The sequence below is a fragment of the Tenrec ecaudatus genome, chromosome 2, assembly GCF_050624435.1.
Source record: "Tenrec ecaudatus isolate mTenEca1 chromosome 2, mTenEca1.hap1, whole genome shotgun sequence".
NCBI classification, from domain to species: Eukaryota; Metazoa; Chordata; class Mammalia; order Afrosoricida; family Tenrecidae; genus Tenrec; species Tenrec ecaudatus.
The window spans coordinates 120097952-120104770 of NC_134531.1; the positions used below are offsets into that span (position 1 = coordinate 120097952).

General features: G+C 36.7%; 1 non-coding gene across 1 annotated transcript; it reads left to right on the plus strand.

The window, feature by feature from the left end:
• Positions 1-538: 538 nt before the first annotated feature.
• LOC142441640 (small nucleolar RNA SNORA48) lies at positions 539-682 on the plus strand. Its single transcript, XR_012783003.1, has one exon. It is a non-coding gene; the product is annotated as a small nucleolar RNA SNORA48 (small nucleolar RNA).
• The last annotated feature ends 6137 nt before the right edge of the window (positions 683-6819 follow it).

Sequence of the window (6819 nt, forward strand, 5' to 3'; positions counted from 1 at the left end):
AACATAGATGGTACAGTTATGTAATTTACATACGAAGAGTTCAAGATGCTATCAAGCTAGCCTACTACTTGTCTTTCACTTTGTTATGTGGTGGCTACTGTGTTGCTGTGATGCTGGAAGCTATATCACTGGCATTTCAAATGCCAACAGAGTCTTCCAAAGTCAATAGGTTTTCACAGCGCTCTAGGTCTAAGGACAGACAACAAAGAAAGACTAACTTTCCCATGCCAGAGGAGGAAAGTCCTGAAAATCATATGCCTAGCTTCGAATGATTATCAAGCATTGAAATTCTAAACAAAGAGAACATTGTCAAAGACACAGCCCAAGATGGCACATTCAGGTTCAAGGCCACTTAGAATGTGCCTGAAGAGGAGCTGATTTCCTGGACTTAAGGGTGTCAGGAGTTAGGTAAAACCTGTGGGAGTGGCGTGCTTGGTGTCTTCATTTGCTGACTTGGGTAAAGATAAATGGCTGCAAAAATCTTGTAATGATGAGAACTTAGAAAGTGAGAAGAATGAATTTAGAAAAATTGGAAAAGCATCCCTGGCTATGGTCAAAGAGACAACTGATTGGTGGTGGTAGTCTTATCTCAGTCAGGGGCAGAGCAGACTGGCAGCCCTTTGTTCATCCTAGATTGATGCCTAAATTGTGGCCAGAGCTGTTTCATGCCTAGAGCACATTAAAAAAAAAGAAAGAAAAGTTGAAAATTGTCTAAATTAAATGGAACAATAGGAACAGTAAAGTCATAGGCATTAGTGAACTGAAATGGACTGGTATTGACCATTTTGAATCAGAAAATTATATTATTTGCTATGCTTGTGATAGGACTATCTCTATTTCCATTCAAGGAAATCCAACCAATAAAACTATTATTCAAATTTATCCATCAGTCATAAATGATAGGGATAAAGTAATTGAAAAATTCTACCAAATATTTCATTAGGAAATTAATGAAACATGCTATCAAGATGCATGGATAGTTCTTGGTGATTGGAATGCAAAATTGAAACAAAATAAGAAGGAGCAATATTGGGAAATATAGATTTAGTTATGGAAATAATCTGGAGATAGGATGATAGAATTTTACAAAACCAATTATTTGTTCCTAGAAAGTACATTTTTTTTCAAAAACACAAAAGGTAACTAACTATACATGGGGAGTTTTCCAGATGGAATGCACAGAATTCAATTGTGGGAAGAGATCATTGAGAAGCTCAATATACACAGTGAAACCCAGGGCAGTGGCCAACTGGAAGAGATGATTGATTGCTCATATGTAAGCAAGTTCAAGATAAAGCAAAAGAAAATTCAAAGAGGTCCACAAGAATCAAAATATGCCTTGAGTCTATCCAAACTGAACTTTGAGAACATTTCAAGGACAAATTTGGCCCATGGAACACTAATGACAAAAGATTTAATAAGCTATGAGAGGCCATCGAGACCATCATTCATGAAGAGAGCGAAGGGTCATTAGAAAGACAGGAAAGAAAGGAAATATCAAAGTGATGTCAGAAGAGACTCTGCAGCTTGCTCTTAATCATAGAGTAGCTAAAGTAAATGGGACAAAGAACTAAGTCAAGGAACTGAATAGAAATTTCAAAGGACATCTCTAGAAAACAAGGCCAAATATTATAAAAAAATGTGCATGAATTTGGAATTAGAAAGTCAAAAGCATACTTGAACCTGAAAAAAAACTAAAAAAGAGAATTGAACCTCAAGTTGTAATATTGAAAGATTCTACAGACAAAAATTGAAGATGCAGCAAGCATCAAGAGAAGATGAAAGAATACAGCTTCACTTTACCAAAAAGAACTAGTTGACAGTCCATTATTTCAAGAGGTAGCATATGTGCAAGAATCAATGGTGCTGAAGGAGGACGTTCAAACTGCACAGAATGCATGAACCCAAAATCAGCCTCCACGATTTGATTGAATACCCATTGAATTGTTTCAACAAGCTGAAGAAGTACTGGCATCTCTCGTTCATCTGTGCCACGAAATTTGGAAGACAGCTATTTGACCAACTAGTGGGAAGAGATCCATATTTGTGGCCATTTCGAAGAAAGGTGATCCAACAGAATGCTCAGACTGCAGAATGATATCATTGATCGCACATGTAAGTGATATTTTGTCTAAGACCATCCAACAACGGTTTCATAAGTACATTGACAGGGAACTGCCAGAAATTCAGCCCTGATTCAGAAGAGGAAAAAGGGATATCATTGCTGATATCAGAAGGGACTTGGTTTAATGCAGAGAATACCTGAAAGATATTTAGTTGGGCTTTGTTTACTATTCAAACATGTTTGACTGTGGGACCCTAACAAACTGGATAATCTTGAGGGAAAAAAACACAAAAAGAGAATTCAAATACACTTCATTGTGCTCATTCAGAATGAGTACTTAGATGAAGAGGCAGTGTGTGACAGGAGGGAGTACTGAATGGTTTAAAATTAGCAAAGTTGGGATTTAGGGTTGTATCCTCTCACTGTGCTTTTTTAATCTCTATGCTGAGGAAAAAGGATCAGTGAATTGGGTTATATGAACACAAATATGGAATCAGGATTTGTGGAAGGCTTATTAATGACCGGTGGTATGCAGATGACTCAACTTTCCTTATCAAATGTGAGGAAGAATTGCAGCACTTGCTGGTGAAGATCAAGGATTGTAGCCTTCAGTGTGGATTACAACTCAATGTGAAGAAGACCAAACTCCCCTCAAGTAGAACAATAGATAACATCATAATTGGAGAAAAGTTTGAAGTTGTCAAAGGTTGTGTCTTGCTTAGATATCCAATCAATGCTCATAGAAGCAGTATCAGGCGATCAAAAGGCATATTGCATTTGGCAAATGTACTGCTGAAGTCCTCTTTAGAGCAGTAAAGAGCAAGGACATTCGTTTTAGGGCTAAGGTGTGCCTGACCCAGGTCATGGCACGCTCCATTGCATCATGTGCATGTGGATATAAGCAAGTTGGACATTGGCTAAGGAAGAGCACAATAGAGGTGATGTATTTGAATGGGGGTGCTGGAGAAGAATATTGAATGCACCATGGACTGTTGAAAGGACAAACAGATCTGTCTCGAGGAAATAAGGCCAGAATGTGCCTTAGAGGAAAGGATGGCCAACCTTGGTCTTACATTCTTTGGACATATTGTCAGGCAATACTAGTTCCCTGAAGAAGGTCATCTTTTGGGGGCAGTGAAAAGGAGAGAGGCTTTCCATGAGATGAGTTGGTGCAATAGCTATATGAATGGGCTTTAGTATCGAAGCAAATGTGAGGCTGGTGAAAAAGTGCATGGTGTTTCATTCTGCTGTGCACAGGGTCACAGTGGGCTGGGACTCACGCAAGGGCACCTCACAGCAACACTATCAGCATAGAATTCAAGCTTATGATTTTGAAAAGATAATAATAAGTTATATGGTAATCAGAGAAAATTAACAAACCCACTCACTAAAACAAAAAAGAAGAAAGTCATAAAGGTTTTGTAGACACAGACACAACAATAAAGAAATTAGAATAAAATATATAAACAAAAAGAAGTCAGAATTGAAAAAATAAGAAATAAAGAAACCAGCAGCACCACACAGAAAAAACAAAACAAAAATAAAACCAGAAAATAGAGGGTACAAATTTATATCTATGGGTACTTATACTGAGTATAAATTGACTACATGAACCAGTCAAGAGACAGATAGTAGTAGAATGAATATGAAAATGTGACCTATCAATATGCTGCCTATAAGAGATATATTGTAAACATAATTACACAAATAGGCTAAAAATAAAAGGATCGGATAATTTATATGAAGTAAATAGCAACAAAACAGAAAATAAGTGACAATATTAGTTAGCATTAAAATAAACTCTAAGTCATTAACTCTTTAATCATTATAGAATGATAAAAATAGCCAATCCAACAAGAAGACATAGTCATAATAAATTTCTATATGTCAGTTAGGGAGTATGAAAATACACAAAGCAACATTTAATATAATTAAAAGACAAAAGAGAGTAAACAACACAATCAATCAATCTGAACTCCCAAATGTGTAGATGAATTGTGAATTGTGAAGGGATAATCGATAGGTTTTTTTTTTGCTTTTTCTTGAAAAATGAAGGGTAATCAGCTTGCTTTAAAGAATTTCTTTAAAAATGAAACTGCAGGAATGATAAAAAGCCAGTAAAGTTGTTCTAAAGAAGATTTTCTTCCCATCATGACAGTGTACCTGTTTATACTTCGAAAGCAAGTGATAGAAAACCATATATCACCCATCATAAAGCCCCAACTTCTACAGTATTATTTTTGTTTCCCCAAACAAAGCACATTTACAGGGAACGTGACATGAATGACTCATTGTAGCCATAATTGCTACTTTAATATGGTGAATGTGGTATAAATCAAGAACGCATGATTTTTAACAGAGTACATCATTTATGGTGGAATAGTTAGACGGAAGCAAGTGCCACCTTTAGAAATATAAATGCCTTGACGAAGAATATTACAAGAAAAAATAGCTTCCCAACGTGCTGTTGTTTTTGTTGTTAGAAGCCACTGAGCCAGTTCCCACCCCGAGGACCTTTCGCACAGCAGGAGGAAACATGGCGCAGTCCTGAGCCGTCCTCACAGCAATCAGATGCCTGAGCCCATTGTTGCAGCCAACCTGGCGATCCATCTTGTTGAGGACCTTCCTTTCTCGCTGCCCTCCTACTGTCCTAAGCATGATGTCTTTTCACAGGGACGAATCTCTCTTGACATATTCAAGGTATCTCAGATGAAGGGTTGTGGTCCTAGATCTAAGGAGAATTCTGGCTATACTTTTTCAAGGACGGATGTTTGTTCTTTTGATAGTCTATGGTACATTTAATACTCTTCACTAGCACCATTTACACATGGTGATTCTTTTATGGTTTTACAAATCCAATTTCAAAATTCCACATGCCTATGAGGCAATTGAAAATATCATGATGAATCAGGAGAACCTTAGTTCTCAACGTAACGTCCTGGCTCTTCAATGCTCTAAAGAGGTCTTGTGTATTAGATTCACCTGATGCATCTCTTGACTGCTGCTTCCATGGACATTGATTGTGGATCCAAGCAAACCAAAATATTTGACAAATTCAACATTTTCATCTATTATAATATTACCTATTGATCCAGTTGTGAGCATTTTGCCCATCTTTACATCAGGTCGTAATCCTGAAAGTTGCAATATTTTATCTTTATCAGTACGTGCTCCAAGTCTTTCTCACTTGCAGCAAGCGGTAAGTGTCAACCACATATGCCAGGCTGTTAATTAATGTTCCTCTAATCGTGATGTCACACTCTTCTTCATATAATCCAGATTATCAGACTATGTGCTAAGCATATTTACTGAATAAGTATGGTGAGTGGATGCATTCCTGACCAGCACATTTTCTGGTTTTAAGTCATGCGGTCTTCCCTTGCTCTGTTCACACTGCTGCTGCTTGATTTATATACAGGGTCTGCGTAAACACAAAGAAATGTTCTGGAACTCCCATTCTTCTCAAGGCTGTAGTTTGTTATGATCCACACTATCCAATGTCTTACCATAGTCAATAAAGCAAAAGCAAACACCTTTCTGGCATTCTCTGCTTTTAACTATGATCCACCTTATACCAGGCATGATATCCCTTTCTCCAAGCCCTCTTCTGAATCTAGCCTGAACTTCTGGCGGCTCCCTGTTAATGCATCAATGCAACTGTTGTTGGATGATCTTCAGCAAAATATTACTTGAATATGATATTGTTGATATTGATCTATAATTTGAATATTCTATGCATCACCTCTCATTGGAACGAGTATAAATAGGGCTCTCTTCTGGTCAGTTTGCCAAGAAATTATCCTCAAATTTTCTTGGCATAGATGAATAAGTGCTTCTAGAGCACCATCAGCTTGTTGAAACTTTTCAGTTGTTACTCTCTAAGTCTTTTAAGCACTGCTTGTAGCTGTTTTCAATGCAGTTGGAGCTTCTTCCTTGAGGAGCATTCATTTTTGCTCTTGTGATAACTCTTGAAAAGGTTTTATGCAGACCATTGCTTTCTGGGCATTCTTTCTATCACCTTATGATTCCCCAGGCATCATTCAATATTTTGTTCTTAGAATCTTTTGATCTTGAAACTTGAGATATATATATATATATATATATATATATATATATATATATATATATATATATATATGTATATATACATATGTATATATATTAATAAATTTCCTTCATTTAAAGATATTTGGAGTGTGTTTTCTTTGGGTTTTCTGACTCTAGAACTGTGCACATTTCACTGTAATGTCTTACATTATCTTCTCAAACTACTCTTTGAGATTTTCTGTTCAGCTCTTTGACTTCATCATTTCTTTATTTTGCCTTAACTAGTCTACAATTAAGAGCAAGTTTCTGAGTCTCATCTGACATCCACTTTGACCTTTTCTTTGTTCTTGTGTTTTATAACCTCTTGGTCTTTTCATGAATAATGTTCTTGGTGCTCTTCCCTAGCTCTTCAGGTCTTCCATTAGTAGTGCTCAATGCAAATCTGTTTGTATGTTCATCTCGACATTCAGGTCAGGTGGACTCAAGGCCATATTTTTGTGTTCATAGACTTGTTTTAGTTTTCTTCGGCTTCAACCTGAACTAATATGTGAACAATTGGTTGGTTGTACAGTCAGATTCTAGCCTTATTTTAGCAGCTGATGTTGAGCTTCTCCATTGTCTTTTCCCACAGATGTGTCCATTTTGATTTTGTGTATTCCATGTGGGAAAGGCTATGTGTATAGTCATAATTTGTTGTTGAAAAAACA